The sequence below is a fragment of the Somniosus microcephalus genome, chromosome 21, assembly GCF_052327205.1.
Source record: "Somniosus microcephalus isolate GS21.2 chromosome 21, FLI_Smic_1.0, whole genome shotgun sequence".
NCBI classification, from domain to species: domain Eukaryota; kingdom Metazoa; phylum Chordata; class Chondrichthyes; order Squaliformes; family Somniosidae; genus Somniosus; species Somniosus microcephalus.
In genome coordinates, this window is record NC_141007.1 from 30,960,018 (window position 1) to 30,982,812 (window position 22,795).

At 45.2% G+C, this 22,795-nt stretch overlaps 1 long non-coding RNA gene across 3 annotated transcripts in view; it reads right to left on the minus strand.

Annotated features, from left to right (window-relative positions):
* The window catches only part of LOC147102684 (uncharacterized), a 316,332-nt gene that overhangs the window by 98,649 nt on the left and 194,888 nt on the right, over positions 1–22,795 (minus strand). For all 3 annotated transcript variants that reach the window (XR_015073056.1, XR_015073055.1, XR_015073057.1), the window contains one exon: positions 22,721–22,790. This is a non-coding gene — a long non-coding RNA (uncharacterized LOC147102684). The remainder of the gene's footprint in view (positions 1–22,720; positions 22,791–22,795) is intronic.

Below are 22,795 nucleotides of genomic sequence, written 5' to 3' on the forward strand. Positions count from 1 at the left end.
CTGTAACTAGTGGGATACCGCAAGGATCAGTGCTTGGGCCTCAGCTATTCACAATCTACATCAATGATTTGGATGTGGGGACCAAATGTAATACAGGAAACTTTCGTTTATCCGGAGGTTAAATGTCCGGAAAGCTCTATCTACCGGCAAAATTCAGGAGTCGTTTCAGATAATTTTTTTTCTTTTCGTTGCTTCTTTTCCCCAGTCCTGGCTCTGCAAGCATCTCTGTAGCTAAGCAACAGCTTCAGCTAGACGCTTGCAAGCTGCGCCGACTGTTTTGAAGCTGTTGCTAAGCAACAGGGTTTGTTGCTTCACACGGAGCTCTGAGCTCATGTTTTAACATTAGCGCTGGTTTCTACGGCAGTTTTGATCTAACGGCACCAGCTCTGTCCCGTTGGTGCCGGATACCAGAAAGTTTCCTGTAGATCCAAGTTTGCTGATGATACAAAGCTGGGTGGGAATGTAAGTTGTGAGGAGGATGCAAAGAGGCTTCAAGGGGATATAGACAGGCTAAATGAGTGGGCAAGAACATGGCAAATGGAATATTATGTGGAGAAATGTGAAGTTATCCACTTTGGTAGGAACAATAGAAAAGCAGAGAATTTTTTAAATGATCAGAGATTGAGAAATGTTGGTGTTCAGAGGGAACTGGGTGTCCTTGTACACGAATCACAAAGTTAACCTGCAGGTACAGCAAGCAAGTAGGAAAGCAAATGGTATGTTGGCCTTTATAACAGGAGGATTTGAGTGCAAGAGTAAAGACGTCATACTGCAATTATACAGGGCTTTGGTGAGACCATACCTGGAGTATTGTGTACAGTTTTGGTCTCCTTACCTAAGGAAGGATATACTAGCCATAGAGGGAGTGCAACGAGGTTCACCAGACTGATTCCTGGGATGGGGGGATTGTCCTACGAGGAGAGATTGAGTAGACTAGGCCTATATTCTCTGGAGTTTAGAAGAATGAGAGGTGATCTCATTGAAACATACAAAATTCTTACAGGGCTTGACAGGGTAGATGCAGGGAGGATGTTTCCCCTGGCTGGGAAGACTAGAACCAGGGGTCACAGCCTCAGAATAAGGGGGCGGCCATTTAGGACTGAGATAAGAAGAAATTTCTTCATTCAGAGGGTGGTGAATCTTTGGAATTCTCTACCCCAGAGGGCTGTGGAGGCTCAGTCGTTGAGTATATTCAAGACAGAGATTGATAGATTTTTGAATATTAAGGGAATCAAGGGATATGGGGATAGTTCAGGAAAGTGGAGATGAGGTAGAAGATCAGCCATGATCTTATTGAATGGCAGGGCAGGCTCGAAGGGCCAAATGGCCGACTCCTGCTCCTATTTCTTATGGTCTTATACCTTTACCTAACAAAAATCTATCAATCTCAGTCTTGAAAATGTCAATTAAGCCAGCATTCAGTCTTGTGGGGAGAGAGTACCCAATTTCCACTACCCTTTGTGTGAACACAGAAACACAGCAAAATTGGAGCAGGAGTAGGCCATTCAGCCCTTCGAGCCTGCTCCACCATTCAATATGATCATGGCTGATCCTCTATCTCAATACCATATTCCCCATACCCCTTGATGCCTTTTGTGTCTAGAAATCTATTTTTAATTTGTTCCTTTTTTGGCAGAGCCAGTGGCCTGGCACCACACAGAACCTTACATCCCTCTCACCAACATTTGCAGGCACCACGGAGATACACACACCCCAGAAGATGGAACAAAAGAGCTTGAGGAGACAGCAATGCATAAATGAGGAGCATGAACCCACTGGCTGGATGACCAGATGGCTGCCTTCAATGACCCCTGTACATTCTCAACTGTAGCAGTAGTGGAACTGGGCAATTGTGTAATGTTCCTGTTATTCTTCAGGAGGAAAGGAGTTTAAAGTGCTGGCCATTATCACAGCGGTCTGTTTGATAAATGCATGGGCAACTCATCAAAAGTTCTAGCTTGGAATGAGTTGGAGGCAGGAAAGTTGAGGATAGTGGCTGTGCCTATGTTGCAGGTTGACTTGCATGTGTCTTTGCAGCACCTAGTAAAACTCTGCAATGGATGCCTTGCTGACCTGGAGCCGACAAAGGCAGTTGTCCTCAGTCATTAGCAGGTAGGTGTGCGATTATTGTTGGTAGCATAATAGCAGGTACAGCCTGTAGTGTATGTACCTTTAAGAGAGAACTACTTTTACAGCTCCTGTATACTGTAGTACCGGCAGTGACCACACCTGTATATAAGCCTTGAGCATGCCTCTGTACCTTCCTCCAGTAAACACCTGTTGATTGTTAATTTACAGCCTCCGTCTAGTTATTGGAAAACATCATACTTTAAGAATCACGGATTCAACAGTGGCGACGAGGTCGATTCGAATCTACCTGCAACTCTGCATTTCCTTTCAAGGATTCGCTCCAGGAGGACGGTGGAAGAAAGTCAAGGCCAGAAGCACGGGCGTCGACCACAAGCAACCGCCCACTCATCCGGCAGAGAGTGAACATCGCAGGGGAGGCTGTTGAGAGCTGGGCTTGGTTCTCCAGCCACGACGATCCAGCAACAGACTGGCAACAGGTACCTCGGACAGCGGCGGCTGGAGCTGACCGACGGCACAGAAAAGGCCGAGCAGCGTCGACGGGGTAAGAGGGAGGGTAAAGCGCACAGGGCGCAGCCGGGGGTTGAAGACCGAGCGGCGTCGACGGAAAACAAACAGAGAGAGAGGATAAAGCACAGCCGGGGTTCAGGACCGAGTGGCGGCAACGAAAGAGGCGCACAGGAGAATGCGCAGAGCACAGCCAGGGCTCAAGAGCTGAGCAGCGTCCGCGGGGGAAGAAAGGAAGCGCGGGAGACGCCATTTGAGCCGCGAAGAAGGGAGAGCGTGGGAGACGCCATTTTAGAAGCCGCAGCGGAAAAGAAGGGTGAGCGCGGGAAGAAAGGAAAGCGCGGGAGACGCCATTTTGAGCCAGCGGAGAAGGGAGAGCGCGGGAGATGCCATTTTAGACAGTTTAACCACACCCAGGGATGCCGAAGAGTGGCAGTGTCACTGCGTTTGACAATGAAGTCGAAGATTGGGCGACATATGTGGAACGCATTGAGGTGTACTGCAAGGCGAATGAAGTGCCAGATGCTAGGAAAGCACTGGTTTTGTTGAATTCCATGGGTGCAAAAACTTATGGCTTACTGCGAAACCTAATAACCCCAGAGAAGCCAGTGGATAAGGATTTCGAAAGCATAGTGGAAATCCTACAGGACCACTTAAACCCCACACCGCTGCTGATAGCAGAAAGATTTAAGTTCCACAAAAGGAACCAGCATAAAGACGAAAGTAATGCTGAGTACTTAACGGAACTGCGCAAGCTATCGAAACACTGCCAGTTTGGATTGGGACTAGCAGATACGTTAAGGGACAAGTTTGTGTGTGGGCTTCAAAGTGAAGGAACCCAGAAACGGCTTCTATCAGAAAAGGATCTTACGCTGGACAAGGCTTTCAGCATGGCAGTATCACACGAAGCAGCCGCACGGGGCGCTGCAGAGATACAAAGGAGAACGCAAGAATATGGCACCAATGAAATGTCATATGGAGCAGGGAAGTGTTATCGCTGCGGCAGAACAACACACGACCAGAAGGATTGTTGGTTCAAGGACCAAGTGTGCAGACAGTGTGGAAAAGCAGGACACATAGCAAGAGTCTGCAGGTCAGGGAAGAAAACCAGCAGCAAGAAATCTCTACAGGAGCAGTACAAAAAGGTACATAAGGTGATGGACAGTAGTCCAGACGAACAGAAAAGTGATACAGACTCCGGAAGCAAGGAGCTGGGTTGTCTGAAACTACATAAGGTAATCAAAATGGAGGATCACCAGACTATCTGGGTCACGCTCAAGATAGACGGAGTCCAAGTGAAAATGGAATTGGACACAGGATCAGCCCTAACAGTCATAAACCGAAGGGACTACAAGCGGCTATTTTCACATATACCCTTGAAAGCTACAGAGATTGTCTTGAAGACGTACACGGGGCAAAAAGTGTACCCCAAAGGAAAAATAAGGGTGAACGTGATATACAAAGGCCAGGAAATACCCAAAATGGACCTATATGTATTGCCAGATGGAGGACCACCACTACTAGGACGTGAATGGATCCGGAAGGTACAATTAGATTGGCATTCCATACAGGCACTGAAGGTTGAGGCCAAAAAGGATGACGACGTCACACCTGGACGACTGTCAAAAATGCAAACTGACGCACAAGTGTTCCAGGAGGGACTCGGAACACTAAAAGGCATAACAGCTACGATTAAAATAGAGGAAAATGCAAGCCCATAGTTTTTTTTTTTTTTTTTTTTTTTTAAGGCCAGACCGGTGCCTTATGCGATCCGACCAGCCGTTGAAGCAGAGCTGGAAGGGTTGGAACGTTCAGGAGTACTGTCCAAAGTGGACAGGAGCGAGTGGGCTACACCCATCATTCCTGTAATGAAGAGGTCATTGAGTAATACGCCTGGGGAACCAAAGAAGGTCCGCATCTGTGGGGATTTTAAGGTGACAGTGAACCCAGTCCTTCACACGGTACAATATCCACTTCCACGGATTGAGGATATTTTCGCCTCGCTATCTGGAGGTAAACGCTTCACCAAGATTGATCTGGCCCAGGCGTACCTGAAAATGGAGGTGGAAGAAGCCTCGAAACAATACCTCACGATCAACACTCAAAGGTCTCTACCAATACAACCGGCTGGTGTTCGGGGTAGCATCGGCTCCGGCTATTTGGCAAAGGGCAATGGATCAAGTCCTGCAAGGGATTCCAGGGACCCAGTGTTATTTGGACGACATCCTGGTCACGGGCGAAAATGACAGTGATCACCTCGCCAACCTGGAGAAGGTGCTCACTAGATTAAAGGAATATGGGCTACGAGCTAATCACAAGTGCGAGTTTTTCCAGAAGCAGATCTCGTATTGTGGCCACGTTATTGATGAAGAGGGGTTACATAAGTCCCCTGAAAAGATTGAGGCAGTAGTCAAGGCTCCAGCACCGGAAAATGTGTCACAACTGAGGTCGTTCCTCGGGCTGGTGAACTACTACCATAAGTTCTTACCAAATTTGTCTACAGTATTACACCCACTGAACACCCTACTGCAAACGGGGGTACCATGGAAGTGGAATGACGAATGTAAACGAGCTTTCCAGAAGTGCAAAGAATTGATCACATCAAAAGAGGTGTTGGCCCATTTCAACCCAGCACTACCAATTCGGTTGGCGTGTGATGCATCACCCTATGGTATTGGAGCGGTGCTATCGCACAAATTCCCAGACGGGTTGGAGAGGCCAGTAGCCTTTGCGTCTCGGTCACTAACCTCAGCCGAGCGCAACTACGCCCAGATTGACAGGGAGGCCCTCAGCCTAGTATGGGGAGTAAAAAAATTCAACCACTATCTGCATGGGCAGAAGTTCACCTTGCTGACTGACCACCAACCACTTGTCTCCATCTTTAATCCAAAGAAGGGCGTTCCGGTGATGACTGCACAACGGCTACAAAGATGGTCCCTTTTTCTAGGGGCGAACCAATATGAAATAGAGTATAAGGGCACGAAACAGCATGGAAACGCTGATGGGCTATCACGCCTGCCACTGCCTACTGCGGAGGAAGCACCAGCAGTGGACCCTATCGAAATATTTTATTCGTCGATAATTGAACGCTTGCCAGTAACTAACGCGGATATAGAGAAGGAGACCCGAAATGATCCGACACTGTCTCGGGTATATGATTTGACGGTGAAGGGATGGCCAACACATGGCGACTCACTGTTGCCAGCATTCTCATCCAGAAGAGAACAGCGGTCAATATGCCAGGGGACAGTGATGTGTGGATCCAGAGTGGTAATTCCACCCAAGTTAAGGGAGAGAGTGCTCAATGAGCTTCACGAAGGCCATCTGGGTGGGGTGAAAATGAAAAGCCTTGCTAGGACTTGTGTGATGGCCGGGGATCGATCAACAAATCGAGGACCTAACAAAGAGCTGCTCAGGATGCCAGAAGGTCCAAAATGCACCACCACATGCCCCCCTACACCCATGGGAGTGGCCCTCCTCGCCATGGCAACGGGTGCATATTGGTTTTGCTGGTCCATTCATGGACTCAATGTTCTTAATAGCAGTGGATGCGCACTCGAAATGGCCTGAGGTGATCAAAATGTCCTCCACCACTACAGAGAACACGATTGCAGTCCTACGGACCATATTTGCCAGGAACGGCTTGCCAGAGCAGATTTGCTCTGATAACGGACCACAGTTTGTGTCCGAAGAGTTTCGGAAATTTATGAGAAGGAATGGGGTAAGGCATTACACATCCGCCCCGTATCATCCAGCCACAAATGGATTGGCTGAGAGGTTCATACAAACCTTTAAAAAGGCAGTAAGGGCCATGTGCGACGATGACAATCCACTACAGCATAAGGTGGACAATTTCCTGTTAGCCTACAGAAATGCGACACATGCAGTTACCAACCAGACCCCGGCCATGATGTTCTTTAACCGAAGGTTGAGATCTCGTCTGGATTTGCTCAGACCAAATGTGCGAAGGAATGTGGAGGATAAGCAATTCCAGCACATTAATGAGAAGCCGACAAGGAGCTTCAATGTAGGACAACCAGTCTTGGCCCGCAACTACCGAACAGAGAAATGGCAACCCGGAACGATATGCACACGGCAGGGGCCACTAATGTACACAGTGGATGTCGGGGAGAACATTGTGAGACGCCACGTCGACCAGATCCTAGCGTCACAGAAACGAGTCAACCCCATGTCTCGCGTACCTGGGGATGAACCCGACATACCGGTAGCATCTACCTCAGAAACAGTAGCAGCGGAAACTGATGAACTAACCGACGAAAGGGGGCCAGAATCGCCTCCGCATCAAGAACAAGAACCTCTGGAAAGGCGCTATCCAGAAAGGATCAGGAAGCCGCCCCAAAGACTGAATCTATAAATGGACTATTTCAGTTTAATGTGCATGTTAAAGTGTTAACTGTTATTTGAATGTTATGGGTACTGTTAATCTAAAAGGGGAGGAATTGTAGTGTATGTACCTTTAAGAGAGAACTACTTTTACAGCTCCTGTATACTGTAGTACCGGCAGTGACCACACCTGTATATAAGCCTTGAGCATGCCTCTGTACTGTTAGTCTTTAGACTACCCTCCTCCAGTAAACACCTGTTGATTGTTAACTTACAGCCTCCGTCTAGTTATTGGAAAACATCATACTTTAAGAATCACGGATTCAACACAGCCAGTGCCACACAGCTGTCTGATCTCCCTGGCATGCCTTCTTTCATCTTGCGTCACTTCAACCTTGAAATACTGTATTTGTGACACAGCTAAACTGATCCCCGTCATGAACTTTGCACCTCATGGGACTCTGCAACTTGCTGCTCCCTGAGCTTCCATGCAAGTTCATATTGGAAGAACTCCTTTTCATGAGCCTCTTTTTTCAGCCTGTTGAAGTTTTCTAATTTTTTTCAATAATGCACAATTTTTTTCTAGGATGTTAAAAATTAACTCCCTGTAATGAGCAAGCAAAAGCCACCCTCCAAAAATAATTAAAACTTCAGAAATATTGAAAAACTATTTCATGAAACAACATAATAAATAGGTATGGTTACCTTGCAACAACATATACAATCCAAAACCTGTTACCCTTTGAGAGCTCAGTCACCCATGTGCTTCCCTTGCATTCATTCAAAATTGACTTTGAAGGCAAAGCACAATATCAGTGAAAAAGCATGGAAATTATGTCAAGTATTCATTGAAATATTTTTGCATTCTTGACCTTAGTGAGGCTACTGCACAGCATGCGTGCGAAGACTCCAGCACAAAAACATATGCTGAACCAGCTCACCACTGCCTGATCTGTGCTTCTGCAGCTGATCAGATAATCTACCCATATGTTGTCTACTTCATGCGATGGAAGATTATGACAAGCTTACATTAGTGTGTGGTTTGCGTGTGGAAACGGGTCCTTTCTAGTTCTGGGCGAAAAGGACAGTTACTTCACAAGATGGTAATTATAGCTACTGCTAATTTTAATGCATCTGTGACATGCTCCTTGAACAGGGCTCCCAAATTAGCAGGCCCTAATACAGAAATTCAATCTTATTACTGCAAACTACAGTACAACCTGCACTTAACCTTTTCTTTGCTAATTGTATTACCTCCGAGGTTTTCCATCCACACACATTCCAATAATAATACATCAACAGTCAGTTCACATATTTTTTTGAAATATTAGTGGATCTTCTGTAGTGCTACACTAGGTAAGTCAGAGATAAGGGGATCAATTTTAACTCCTACCACCTGGCAGAAACGGGGGGGGGGGGGGAGCGCAGTTAAAAATGAGCAGGGTTTACCCAGTGTTTTCCCTCATTTTAAAATTCACCCGCCCAAAGCTGGCGGGGTACTCTTTAAATATGCAGATCGGGCTCCGACAACGTCATCAAGGTCCGACCTGCTACTTTAACCCCAGCCGTGAGCGGGTGAGCAGTAGTGACAAAGCCTGCTGGGAACAGCAGCCAGGGCCAGCAAAGTAAGCTTAACATTTTAACATTTTTTTTAGTTTCCTTGAGTTGCCAAGAGGAGCAGCAGTGCTCCAGGACTCGCAAGGAAACCTTGGCCCTCTTCTGCCCCGGGTTTCCTACCCGAAGCAGGATTCCTCTCCTGGAGCAGTAATCACGTGCTGGGGACCATACCCCTGGTCCCCAGTGGCAGCTTCCTGCACCCCGCCCACCCCCACCACCGCCCCCCTCCCCCCGATGTTAGCAGCCGGTCAGCCACTTTCCAGCCAATTTCACAGCTGTTTTAGTTGGGATGTCGGCAAGTGGCAACAAGAATGACATAGAATATACAGCACAGGAACAGGCCATTCGGTCCAACCAGTCCATGCCGGCGTTTCTGCTCCATACCTGAGGCCCATGAAACATTGTCGGCTAGGGTTCAATTTAAAATGGAGATAAAGGCAATCCGCCTCCTGGGAGCAGGTTGGTTGCCCCCCCCACCCCACTACACCCCTCCCCCCGTCTCATCTCCATTAAACCCAGAAATGGGCAGGTTTGAGGCAGGTTGGGTTCGGATTTGAGATTTTAAATTCTTTTTACATCCCACCTAAACCAAATACACCCATTTTTAGGGGTTAAAATTCCCCTCATTATCTGTCAACATAAAAAATGTAGTGTATTTTATTGCAGCAGAGCAGAAATGAAGAAACCTACAGATTCTGATTAGTGGTATTCAATGTTACACAAATCTCCTTCAGGTAAGGGTGGGGTTAAAAATTGCGCCAAGCATTAAGGGCCAGATTTTCAGTGTGCCGTGAGGCGGGCTTTCAGGCGTGCGGGGGGCAAAATTACCGAATTTGGGGGTCCCGACACCATCCCGCCCAAAACATGCCTCCACGTAAGTTTCAAGGGAGGCGGGTACCCGCCCCGCACTGGGATCCGCTGACCCGAGGCGGGAAGGGGTTAGTGCCAATTAACTGCCTGTTACCAGGTAGTTAACAGGCAGTTTTTAGCCCAATCCCTATTTTGAGGGGTGTCGTGTGGGATTCCCGACGGCTCCAAACCACGCCAGGTTAGAGCAGGCGGGCCGTCGGGGTCGCGATGTCGGTGTTCAGGTGAGTGATGGGTGCATGAGTGCAAAGGTAAGTGTGTCTGGTGTGTCTAAAGTGTGTAAAGAAGTTTTACTTACTTGTACTTACCTTAACAGCCTTTCTTCCTCTAGGCGTCCATCACTCAGCCGGAACTGAAAGCTGAATGGCTGCGATGTCAAAAGTGACAGCCTTCAGCGTCGGTGAGAGTTTTAACTGAGTCTGCGTAGAAGGACTCAGGTTAGAAGTCAGACTGTCAGTGTTTGACAGCTTCAAACAGCTGTGAAACATGGATATTTCATCTGTCAACACGTCTTGACAGATGAAATTTCAGTCTGTAACGTCACCTGTTGCCAGGTGACCCTTAATTGGCTTGCTGAGCCCGCCCAGCGGGCTCAACAAGGTTAATCAAGGGAAAATCGCGTCGATTGGCTGCACATTGATGGAGGCGGGACTAAAACCCAAAAGTTGTAGACCCGCCTCCTTCCCGACAGCTTAATGAAAATCCAGCCCTAAGTCATAGGTTTCCAAACTGCGGCCCCAGAGATCGCCAGATTTCTGTATTTGTTCACTTGCTTTCACATTACTTCTGTTCCTGTAAGCTTATTAGAGTCTCTGTAATTGCAGTTCCTTTTTCCTTTCACTATCTTTCGAAGTCAGGACAAGCATCCTGGGAGTGTGTCAATATTTGGTACCAGGGATGAAGGACTTCAGTTACATTGAGAGACTAGAGAAACTGGGATTGTCCTACTTAGAAGGCTAAAGGAAGATTTAATAGAGTTCAAAATTATGAAGGATTTGATGGAGTAGCTGTGGTGTACCGCAGGGATCGGTGCTGGGTCCCTTGCTGTTTGTAGTGTACATTAATGATTTAGATATGAATGTAGGAGGTATGATCAGTAAGTTCGCAGATGACACGAAAATTGGTGGAGTGGTAAATAGCGAGGAGGGAAGTCTCAGGCTACAGGACGATATAGATGGGATGGTTAGATGGGCAGAACAGTGGCAAATGGAATTTAACCCTGAAAAGTGTGAAGTGATGCATTTTGGGAGGACTAACAAGGCAAGGGAATACACAATGAATGGTAGGACTCTAGGAAGGACAGAGGATCAGAGGGACCTTGGTGTGCATGTACATAGATCCCTGAAGGCAGCAGAACAGGTAGATAAGGTGGTTAAAAAGGCATATGGGATACTTGCTTTCATTAGCCGAGGCATAGGATATAAGAACAGGGAGGTTATGATGGAGCTGTACAAAACGCTAGTTAGGCCACAGCTGGAATACTGTGTGCAGTTCTGGTCGCCGCACTATAGGAAGGATGTAATTGCATTGGAGAGGGTGCAGAGGAGATTCACCAGGATGTTACCTGGACTGGAGCACTTCAGCTATGAAGGGAGACTGGACAGGCTGGGGTTGTTTTCCTTAGAGCAGAGAAGGCTGAGGGGGGACCTGATTGAGGTGTACAAAATTAAGAGGGGCATAGATAGGGTAGATAGAAAGGAACTTTTCCCCTTAGTAGAGGGGTCAATAACCAGGGGGCATAGTTTCAAGATAAGGGGCAGGAGGTTTAGAGGGGATTTGAGGAAAAACTTTTTCACCCAGAGGGTGGTTGGAATCTGGAACTCACTGCCTGAAAGGGTGGTAGAGGCAGGAACCCTCACAACGTTCAAGAAGCATTTAGATGAGCACTTGAAACGCCATAGCATACAAGGCTACGGACCAAGTGCTGGAAAATGGGATTAGGATAGACAGGGCTTGATGACCGGCGCGGACACGATGGGCCGAAGGGCCTCTTTCTGTGCTGTATAACTATGACTCTAGATAGAAAGAAGTTGTTTGCACTGGCAGGAGGGTGGGTAACCAGAGGACACCGATTTAAGGTAACTGACAGAAGAACAAGAGGGGAGATGAGGAGTTTATTTTTTTTACACAGCGAGTTGTTAACTGGAATGCACTATATGAAAGTGTGGTGGAAGCAGATTCAAAGTAACTTTCAAAAAGGAATTGGATATTGATTGGAAAAAAATTTGCAAGGTATATGGGGAAAGAACAGAGGGGAGTGGGACTCATTGGATCGCTCTTTCAAAGAGCCGGCACAGGTACAATGGACCGAATGGCCTCCTTCTATGCTGTATCATTCTATGATTCGATGATTTGGAAGGGGTTACCATACAAAGGAGTTGGAAAGCCACCACACCATATGTTTGGGATTGGAATAAGAACTTTTGAGACAATCCCCAATTTCACTTCAGACAAATCCACTGGGTACAGTGTTAAACTATACTATTATTCACAGGGGCATGTTGAATTGTGAAATCTATGACATAAGGCATGAGAGCCAGATGAACTTTGGCACCAACATTTTTTTCTTTGTAATCATAGGCATATCACTCAGTCGTGTTGTCTCTGCTAAAATAACTGAAAGACTTTGTATATGTGTGATTTCACTTATTTAGCTATAGTATAAAGTTACAGATTTTTCACATTTTCAGGGAAACATCATGTGAGGAATGGAAACATACTGTACATTCACCATATTGAGCTCTATTAGAAAATATTGCATTAAAGTAAAAATAGTTTAATTTCCTTTTATGTACAAGATTCCCACTTAAGACATTCCAATCATTTCAATTTACTGATCTATCCCAATATAAAGTTACGGGGTTTGAAATAAGTCTTATTAGATCTACTGTAGTAGAGATTTACATATTCTAGCAAGTAAGCCAAAAAAAATGCTGTTTTCAGCCTAATTCTCATAAATCATGAATCAATTAGGTCAGAGCATGAAGGGCACAAGTCATTGAGTTTGTTTATTTGACTTTTAATACTCAGGATTCATGTTTAAATTGCACTTTCAAATCTTATCCCCCTTAGAGACCTATTGGAATCCCATGGGAAAGTTTTGTGGTTTGTCAGTAGCATAACCTGTTGCCCAGAACAAATTCTGGTTTTATATCCACTACCATTCTTACCATTGAAAACGAAGCTTGGAAAACCATACGGAATTAGGTTCCAAGTAACTGAGCCCATATCAGCACCACTACCATTCTCTTAACCCCAGTGGAAGGAGTGCTATTTTCCTTGGCACTCTTTCAAAAGTCATGTTCTTTCTAATTTTTAGATATGGACGTGAGAGTTGAAATGCCAATATTTCATTTCTGTACACATATAAAATAATCTGATCATGAAATATAAAGATTATAACTCTACATTTTGTAAGTTCCACCAAGCACAGCACATTGAAATTCTCAGTTTAAACTAATTGAAAATCATGTCCATGTTAATGTTGAATGTTGTTGATAGTTTTTCTTTTGAGCATAAAGATAAGAATAGCTAAAGGGCTTGAAAAGCCAGGATGCGAGGGAATACTTTCTGTTCAAAGTACTACCCTTCCTCCCCACCCACCCCCACCCCCGCTCGAATCCAGCTGCTAAAAGGGTACATTTATCAGATTACCAGTAATGAAGAACCATTGTATTTCTTGGTGAAGGAGACCTGGCATTTTGGATCATCTTCCCTCCAGAGTTACTGCAATGAGACCGGCGATGACTGGCCACAGTAATTCCATTCTAGCCAATGGGTGCTGGAACTTGGGAATTGGTCAATTTGGACCCATCGGCCCATTGGTAAGTGGTACAGCCTCAGAAGCTATGGGACATTCTTTGGTTGGGCAGATTCCAGGTTGGTCCAAACGTACAGGGCCTTTTGAAGTGAAATAAGTTGCTCCAGGGTGCAGGTAGCCTTTCTCCATTACTTTGTTGGGACAGCTTTTAAACAAAGATAAAGAAATGGCTGACAAGCTACACAGATACTTGACATTGTTTTACACTTCTGAAGACAATCCTACTATCCTGCAATCACAGGATAGATATGTAGTTAAAATTGCTTCTATAAAATGGTTTCAGTTAAAATTGATAGTAATGTAGAACCCAATGCCATTCACCCCAGAGTGCTTAGAGAAATAGGGGAGTGTGTATGTGAGCCACTAGCTCATATATTCAATGGCTCAGTGGTGTGCAGATTATTTTCCATGAATTACAGAATGGTTCATGTGGTTTCAATATTTAAGAAAAGGAAGAAATCAGTTTTTGGAAATTATAAGTCGGTGAGCTTAATTTTGGTAGTTGCAAAGCTGTTGAAAAGCATTACAGATGATGTGATATATAATCTTTTGGAGTTCAATCTTGATAACCAGCATTGCTTTAGGAAAGGTAGGTCTTGCCTCATTAATTTGATTGAATTCTTTGATGAAGTGATCAAAATGCTGGGTTAATACAGTCCAATTGACACTGAAGACCATGGCTTCCAAAAAGTATTTGATACTGCATAGATGGCTATTATACAATAGATTTTCGGACAGTTATCACGTTATTAATGGGAGTGGATCTGATTGGGTCTGGATATGATGCAAGTTGCTCAGGGCTCTATACTGGGCCTCTTGCTGGTTATGATTTTCATTAATAATCTGGAGGAGAGCTTAAATGCAATCATTCTCAAATTTGTAATGATAGAAAAATGTGCACGAGGTCAAGTATCTTCGAACAAATTGCAGGCAAAGTTTGATAACTTGGGTAAATATGGCAGGTATCATTTAATGTGGACTAGTATGTTGTTAAGCACACGAGGGTAGGAACCTCCAGTCATGTCTATGCCATGGGGGATGCTGATTAAAGGAAACAGATTAGAAAAAGGACCCATAGTAGTAGTTAAAGACTCATTTAAGGTACAGAAGCAATGTGAGATTGTTATAGGCAAAGCAAATATCACTTTGGGTTGTACTGCGAGAACCACCGGGTACAAAATGAAGAGTAGTATCCTTAGGCTACATCAGGCTTTGGTACATCTGCATTTGTCCAGTTTTAGCCTCCACATAGAGTGAAGGATATCAAGGCTACGGAGAAGGTGTGGATATGCGTGACCATAATTATGCTAAATCTTAAAGTTTAGTTATGAGGATAGGCTCCCAGATGTTTCTTTTCTTTTGGTGAAACTCAGGCTTAGAGAGGATATGATTGAAGTTTTAAAATTAAAAGGGATTGGACATGGTCTAGTTAGATAGATTATTTTAAATGGATAGGGATGGTAACTGAAGGTTATACCTATAAGATCTGCAAGCAAATAGATGCCAGGAATTATTTTTTTCCTCCGAACTCATTGCCCTCTGGAACAAACTGCCAGGACATAGGTTGAGGTTGGAATTGCCACAGTTCTTTAAAAAGGTACTTGACATGTTCCTGGGAGAAAAGGACATTTCCATTTATAGAGGGTGAGTTGATGGTAAGTTGAGATTGTGGTGAGTCATGGGCAACTGCTGTCTGCTAGCTTGCCTTTGGGAGTTGGAGAGGAACTCCAAATTTTTTCTGAATTGGCTACAGGCTTTTTTTTCCCTCTCTTTTGCCTCCGACAGGAGACAGCGTTCTGAGGGACAAGCGGTAGACAGTGCATGAGTTTCGATTATTGAGTGAATGGGACATGCTCTTCTCACCCTTCTTTCTATCGGATCAGCTCCATAGGGAAAGAGAACCAAACTGGAGGGTTTCCATCAGATAATAAATTCAACAGTACTTCACTACTGGTAATATGCATATTTATTACACATAAAAATGGGACAGTGCCCTGAACAGAAAGTACAGCCCCTAGATGTTCCTTTATCTTAAACTTCTTCTTCGTAGGCAGTCCCTCGGAACCGAGGATGACTTGCTTCCACATTAAAAATGAGTTCTCAGGTGACTGATGAGTCCAGTGCGGGACCTACAGTCTCTGTCACAGGTGGGGCAGACAGTGATTGAAGGGGCAGGCGGGTGGGGTGCTTGGGTTGACGTGCTTCCGCCTGCTCCCGGCGAAGAGACTCGAGGTGTTCGGCGCCTTCCCAGATGCTTCTCCCCCACTTTGTGCGGTCTTGGGCCAGGGATTCCCAGGTGCCGGTGGGGATGTTGCACTTTTTCAAGGAGGCTTTGAGGGTGTCCTTGAAGCGTTTCCTCTGCCCACCTGGGGCTCTCCTGCCATGTCCACAAACTAAGTACTCAATAGTTCACCTTCCCCAACCAATGGCTCACAAAACTTAGGGAATTCTAAAATCCTTGACAGAGCCATTCTTCATTGCCCATGGGAACAGATTCAGAGGAGCAGAGAATTCTAAATTTCAGGCCTCCACTAATTATAGCTGAAGAAATGCTAATTCACGTAACTCAGTATAGTTCTAAAACCAAAAAGCCTGCTGAGTATTTACCTGCAAGGAAGTCACTAATCACTCTGATGTGTACATTTTCCTCCAGTCCTTTGCGTGAGCAAAAAAAGGCAATACAAGTATAAAACAAGATTCCCCATTGACACAAACATTTTAGCGAACATTAGTGACAGGACAGAAATATACACATTGGGCCGGATATTCTGAGCCCTATGGGTGTGTACGCGCTGTGTACCCACCCGTAGGGACATCGGAAATGCCGGTTTCAGGCATGCACTGCACATGCGCTGGAAACCGGCATTTCTGATCGGTCAAGAAAGCGCTTGACAAATCCTCCGGCTGCCCTGGAGAAGGGCCTCTGCGGGTGGAGAGTTCCGCTTTCTGGAGCCCCTCCGCCCGCAGAAAACCCTTACAATTCTTGCGCCTGGTAAAAGCAGGCGTAAGGCCTACTTTTAGCAGGATAATAGTTGAAAAAAGTTTTTTTTTTTTTAATTTCCACTGATTTATCATTTAAAAATACTTTTTAAAAAGTTTATTTTTAGCCCCATAAAAAACTTTAATTATTTTTTCAAAAATTTAAAGTTTTGTTTAAAATTGTTATTTTATTGTACTTTCAAGTCATTTTAAAAATGTGATTTAAAAAAAAAATTATTTAAAGTTTTACTATGTTTTGGGGTGATCTCCATTCATATATTTGACAGGTCTTCCTGTCAAATGTATGAAGGGAGATTCCCTTCTTTAATTGGCTCCCCATGGCCCACATGATCTCAGGGATGCTGCGAACTACCTGCGCCTCTGGGATACGTGGGCCCTGCGCACCGGCAGTTTGGAGAGGCCCAGCAGCGGAACTCTGCGCCTCCCGGGAGCCCTCAGATAAGGGCACAGATTTTTCCAGATCACAGTCCTCCGCCCGCGGGAGGCCTGCGATCGGAATATCTGGGCCAATAGTGTCTAGATTGAAAGGAAATGATCAGATCTAGTGAAAAAGTTATCTAAATACTTTAGTTGAATTCTAAAAGATATTGTGGGAGAATATTCACTCAAAGGCAACTGAAAGGCTGATTGAGAAATGGAAATCCTTGCTAAAAGATGAAGGCTGGGAAGGATCATAGATGATAAATTACTGAGTATTTACACTGACAGTGACAGACACAAACATGATTCAGTTTTTAATTCTTAAATTGGAACATGACTGGAAAACATGCTGCAAGTTAATAAACTCAATAACTTAGTTCATTAAAGATAGTGAAGTGCGCCACCTGCCATACTGGGAATGGAAAAAAAAGAGCCCTTTACCCACGCCTGAAACAGTTATCAGGCTCTTTGCCTATGAAAATAAGGAGCCCAACGCCTGTTTGAGGACCCCACTTCAAGACTGGTTCGCCCTGAGGCAGCCGGTGCCAACACCAGCTCCACTCAGTAAAACCAGCCCTTGGGACCGCCTGTGACCTAAAGTTAAGTTTCTCATAATTATTTACTCGAGTGTGGAGCCCAGAGAAGCAGGAGGGCTCCTATCGACCCCACATTTAGCGAAAGCTCACCGCTGCACCCGACCCCTTGATCTGCCACCCCTGCCCTGCGAACCCAACCTCCCACCTCTTATCCTTGCCCCCCCCCCTCCTCCCAGACAATGCAATTCTCAGAACCGACCCCCGGACCCACTTACCAGAGAGCTGCTGCGATACTATTAACGGCCCGATCTTGCATTCCCCTTCACCGGCGTGCTCTTCTCACCTCGCCAGCTCAATTATAATGAGGACCGAGGCTCAATATTGGTGGCGCCTCACCATTCAGACAGGCCCAAAAATAAGCACGCCCAAATCTGTAGGCCAGTGCTTAAATTGGAACTGGGTAATTTTAATCAATTCCATGAAAGTCACCGTTGAGACTTGTTCTAGAATCTCCTCCTTTGGGTCTCCTGTATTGCATCCTATTCATGGTTCATAAAGTGGGTACGCAACCTATTTGCAAACATCTGGCAATCTTCCTAGTAACCTTGTTCAGAGAGGCACAAGAACAGGCCTGGTTCATTTGCCTCTAATTTTTTCTCCCTTCATATAGGAAAGCATTCTAGCCCAATCAGCATTTCCCCATGCCAGTCCAACCAGCATCTGGCCTAGCCAGTCCAATCAGCATCTGGCCTAGCCAGTCCAATCAGCATCTGGCCTAGCCAGTCCAATCAGCATCTGCCCATGCCAGTCCAATCAATATCTGCCCATGCCAGTCCAATCAGCATCTCCCCTAGCCAGTCCAATCAGCATCTCCCCTAGCCAGTCCAATCAGCATCTCCCCATGCCAGTCCAATCAGCATCTCCCCATGCCAGTCCAATCAGCATCTAGCCTAGCCAGTCCAATCAGCATCTGCCCATGCCAGTCCAATCAGCACCTGCCCATGCCAGTCCAATCAGCATCTTCCCTAGCCAGTCCAATCAGCATCTTCCCTAGCCAGTCCAACCAGCTGAGATTGAGAAGTCACAATCTGTGGAAAATTGCAAGGACTTTGTCTCTTTCAAAATATAGTCTTATTATTTTTTCCTAATATGTAAAAAGATAACTTTTCACAAATTTGTCAAGAAGAGTGTTCTGAAGTAGAATTAGAAAAATAGGCATATCCAAAGAAATGTCCTTAATGTGCTGTATTCCATCAACTAAAGTTCAAATTAAATTTATCACAATCCTACTGCAGGCATCACTGACATGCTGAAGGGTTTCCTGAAGAATGAATGAAGGTAACCAAAATGCTTGTGAATCTAAACAATTAGACATGCTTTATGGATCATGGTATTGTAGTGCAGGGGTTCTCAACCTATTTGCTTCTGAGGCCCCCCTCCCTCGTTATAAAAATACCACAGACCCCCTGTAACACAACACAAGTACTTTTTTGTGTATAAAAATTAGTTATACAATTAAACATATATATTTATTATTATTTCTGTTTTGCTTACTTAATGTGAAACTTGGATGGTTGAATTAAGGTCGGCCAAATGGCCTACCTCATCTGTAATTATCACGATCTTGTGGAAAGGCCCTAGGACCACATTTTGTCAGCACTAAATCAGTTCAGACAGACTTGTAAGTGGTGGTCCCCCTGGTATTCAATGGACGGGCTGCAGTGCAGAACCTGTACACTGTGACTGGGAAATTTCTGAGCCGGCGGCAGGGGGCGAGAAAATGTCCCGAGGAATTTGCTCCAGCTTTCATCATGAAATTATAAATAATGTAATGTATCCCGTAAAGAGCTGCATATTTCTAAACCTTCGCAGAACTCGACATAGGTGGAGATGTCTATAAAAATATTAAATACCCAACATCATTTTTTTTAAAGTTAGGAAAAAGTATCAAAATTCCCTAAAGGGGTTAATTTTAAATGGCTGGAAAGTTTGCGACCAACAGTCGAATGGGATCATGCAGGAGGCCCCAGGCGCGGTGTAAGATGATGCCAGCCAGCTTCGCAGCAGCAAAATAACCGTAGCTTCAAGTGCAGTCACTTTTAAAGAAATATTTCAGTATTTATTCAGTTTGCTTTCCAATAGTTATTAAATTGAAATCCTGTTTTAATAATAACAGAAGCCGAAAGTGATACAACAGCACACATGTAGCCTGATGTTAAGGTCAGCCTGACAGTGGCACCTCCCCCGGTATCAGTATTATTAATTTCCAGCAGCTGGATTGATTCCCACACATGCCATTTGGCACTTTACACGCAGATTAATTCATCCTTTTTTTTTGCCTCTTGTTGCATGCTCCAGGCTCGGTTACGGTTCCTGTCTGTTCAGCTCTAAGCTGCAGTCAGTGCCTGGGTCAGGGTCAGAACATCTATGTCCACGCTGTCATATTTGGATTGGTGGGGTGGGGGGGGGGGCGCGGGGGCTGCTGCGCTGGATTCTCATCCACCTGGATCAGGGCAAGAGGTCCTGGCCACTCGTGCAAGTCTACAGGCACATTGCGGCTGCACTGCAGACAACAGATGGAATATCTCCAAGTGTGCAGACGACACAAAGCTGGGCGGGCGTGTGTGCTGTGAGGAGGATGCCAAGAAACTCCAGTATGATTTGGACAGGTTGGGTGATTGGGCAGGTGCAAGGCAGGTGCAGTAGATGCATGGCAGATGCAGTATAATGTGGATAAATGCGAGGTTATCCACTTTGATGGCAAAAACAGGAAGGCAGAGTATTATCTAAATGGCAATAGATTGGGAGAAGGGGAAGTGCAACGAGACCTGGGTGTCCTTGTGCACCAGTCGTTGAAGGTAAGCATGCAGGTGCAGCAGGCGGTTAAGAAGGCAAATGGTATGTTGGCCTTCATAGCGAGAGGATTCGAGTATAGGAGCAAGGAAGTCTTGCTGCAGTTGTACAGGGCCTTGGTGAGACGACACCTTGAGTATTGTGTGCAGTTTTGGTTGCCTTAACTGAGGAAGGATGTTCTTGCCATGGAGGGAGTGCAGCGAAGATTCACCAGACTGATACCTGGGGTGGCAGGAATGATGTATGAAGAGAGATTGGGTCGATTGGGCTTGTATTTGCTAGAGTTTAGAAGAATGAGAGGGGATCTCATTGAAACTTATAAAATTCTAACAGGACTAGACAGACTAGATGCAGGAAAGATGTTCCCGATGGCGGAGGAGTCCAGAACCAGGGGTCACAGTCTAAGGATAAGGGGTAAGCCATTTAGGACAGAGATGAGGAGGAATTTCTTCACCCAGAGAGTGGTGAACCTGTGGAATTCTCTACCACAGAAGACAGTTGAGGCCAATTCATTAAATATATTCATGAAGGAGTTAGATATATTTCTTAAGGCTAAAGGGATCAAGGGATATGGGGAGAAAGCAGGGACCGGGTACTGAGTTTGGATGATCAACCATGATCTCATTAAATGGCGGAACAGGCTCGAGGGGCCGAATTGCCTACTCCTGCTCCTATCTTCTATGTTTCTATCCCGGGCTCACGCTGCACGAGCTGGCACGAGCTACACTGATAGGCTCTGCGCTCCTCACCTCCGCGCTCCTCGCCTCCAATCCCTGTTGATTGCGTTGAGCTGTTTTCCCACAGCTCCGTCCTCCCGCTATAAATAAGGCCACGAAGGGCATCACTGCCAATCAGTGATAAGAGGTGGTGCTGGGTGTTGTGTCAGCTAGAATCTTCTTTTTGGGGGACCTCTTGAAACCTTCTTGTGGACTCCTAGGGGCCTGCAGTCCCCCCGATTGAGAACCTCTGTTGTAGTGGATTATGGCACTGTTTTTTTAACCTCTGCTACCTGGATTTCAGTTCAGCTCAGCCTGATGCTAAAGGCGCTCTCTATGGCAGTATCTTAGGAGAAATAAATTTGCAGTAATCTCAACCGAGTGAAAATCACAGTATTAAACTCTGTAAATTGACACCAAACTGCAGTCCAAACCTGAAAGGACATAACAACAATTGAAAATGGAAAAGAAAAAATCACAGCATTACAGTAATGAATGGTCTTCTCAGGGTGGGGTTAAGATACATTATTGAGGCAGAGTAGAGGGTGCTGTGTGTGATTGTTCTGCAGTTGTCCGGGGAATGTGTGCTGCTGACACTGCCGACCAAAAGTAGAACTGTTTTCCATTACCTGAGCACTGACATCACGTCACCCGAGGAATGTCAAGGTGACTTAAACAAAACTTCAAATATACATCAATTGTAGAGTTTTAACAATATGCTTTGCAACATTTGACATACCTCAAAACCCAGCCGTGCACTCTGAGTTTTAAAAAAAAACTGCCAGACATTCAATAGATGAAATGTACAATCATTCAAAATATCCTGCTCAGTGAATTTGAAGCTAATGACACTGATTTCATAATTTACAAAAATATTATACTATGTGAAGTCTCAGTCTGAGAGCTCTTAAGAATGCTCAACTGATGAATGGATGTGCTTTTACACTATTGCTCCTGGCAACTCTGCTCTTCTGTTTATTCCTTACCTTCCCAAGACCGGAGCTAATAAATCTGGTGATGGTTCACAAAAAATTACAGTAAGTTGGACCATTTATATTTCCCAGTGTAGCCGATGGCAGGAGAGTTCTGTCTTTACCTCCAGCTGCACTTCAGTAAAGGCAAAATGTTGCTTGGCTTGGAGGTTTCTGTCACTGGTTTTACCAGAGTACGCAACAAAGCAAATTTCAGCAGGACCCATCACCCACTGATCAGTGACAAAGCACAACATGTCTTCCCCTGTTAAAGTCTAATTCTGAATATACTCTAATGTAATCTAATGTACTATAACGCAGCATCAGGCATGAAAACAACCACTGCAGAAATGGAGCAAATATAAAAATAGATTTACACACCTTGAGGCTGAATTTCCTCCGCTGTTCTGCTGGATCATCATAACTCCAGTGGGAGTCTGGCCAAACAGCTCAGAATAAGGCTCGGACTTGGAAATGCTGGACTTGTAAGGAGCAGCGTCCTTGCCCTCCCTTACGTGGCAAGTGATACAGAGGGGGCAAGGCGGAGACAGGGTCTCCCTATACTGGGAGTTCCCACTTCCTTGACTCATAAAAGGACCCAGCATAAGACTTCAGGCCACTAAGTCGAGTGAGATGAAGGGTAACAGTCTCCAGAAAGGCAGAATTGGGCCCCACTGGAGGAAGGGGGTTCAGCCAGAAAGCGGCTTGGAACCCTAAATATGAGGAGGTTTTTTCTTAAATATCAGTATCGACCTCTACACATAGGGGAATGAAGTAGGAATGGAATGGGGTCTCAATTGCTGAGTGACTTCATAATAGTGCCATTGATTCATTACATTTCCCATCGTTTTCTTGTTAAGTTTACTAACTGCTTATCCCAACTACAGTATAGCCCTCCAAAATCTACCTGCTGGAACAAACAGGTTTATCGTCTTATCTACACAGTTAAAACAAGCATCAAGGTGGAAGCTTTCCAATTACCTGCTCTTCAGAGGCAGTTGGTAGTCTTCTGTTGCCAGGTGATTGGGTCACTGTAATTCTAGCCGAAATACTGAA